Here is a 1,134-nt window from a genome sequence, read left to right on the forward strand (position 1 = left end):
TGAGGGATTGCTGAAGAGTCAATGAGTCGATGCAATCAGCTGGTTTTCCTTAGATAGAAAACTTTGAATCAATCTGACTGGATGATCTGGTTGAACTGGAAAGTGCCTTGAGATGACGCTATAGAAATAAACTGAATAGAATGTGTCGACGACGTGCTCAGGAGTCAGAGCCAGAATATCGGAGATACGAAGAGGTGCTAAAGGGAAATCTAGGTCAGTATCAGGAAACAGTTCCAGGTTCAGAGAAAAGGCAGATTCCAGCAGGATTCCAAGGACAGATCAGGCAAACATATCGGAACAGGCAGGCTCAGCGGCCCAAAGGCAGAACGTGTCAGGATCAGGCAATCACAAACACTTGGATAGGCTAGAAAACTTGCACAGAGAGCTCCAATAATCTGCCATTGATGACTGGAAGCAGGCAGGCTAAATTGAGACTGCTACAGGTAATTCAGATGAACCGTGATGAGAAACTGGGCGGAGCTAGGCAGATGAATGGAATGAATAATCAAGCCAGTCATCAGCAACAAGATCATGACAGATTCAGTGACATTTATTGAAAGAACAAGCCTCATAGTCACATATTTAACACTGAATTTGAGTTTATATAAAACTGAGTCATAAATGTGTGCATGCTTTTTAGAAAGGAAAGTCCCCTTTCCCCTTGGCCTCCTTCTAGTTCTATTCACACCTGCTCCTTTTTCAGCTCGTTAGGCCACCCTTTGTTTGGTTCCCCTTATATACTCCACCTCTGCAGTCACTCAGTGCTGCTTCCTGGTTGTTGTTTTGCTGTTTCCTCATCTCTGGCTCCCCAGGTGAGTTTTCTTTGATGTTTTCTGGTTCTTTTTTGGTTCTTTGTATTTTGATACTCTGGAGAAGTACACCCTGTCTCCTGATCTCTGCATTTTGGGTCCTCAAAAACCTCCCCCAACCATGATAATAGTGAATAAAACTCAAATTCAATTCTATTCAGTTTATTTCTATACCTCCACTTCACATCCCGTCATCTCAGGTCACTTTATAGAGACTATTCAACCATATCATCTAGTTAAATTGATTCTTCTAAGTCTGCAAGTCTATTTATTTTACAATGCTTCACAGGAAAAGGGTGCAATAAACATCCCTAAGTGCAGTAAA

Source organism: Cyprinodon variegatus, unplaced genomic scaffold (assembly GCF_000732505.1).
Source record: "Cyprinodon variegatus isolate N-32 unplaced genomic scaffold, C_variegatus-1.0 Scaffold1459, whole genome shotgun sequence".
NCBI lineage: Eukaryota > Metazoa > Chordata > Actinopteri > Cyprinodontiformes > Cyprinodontidae > Cyprinodon > Cyprinodon variegatus.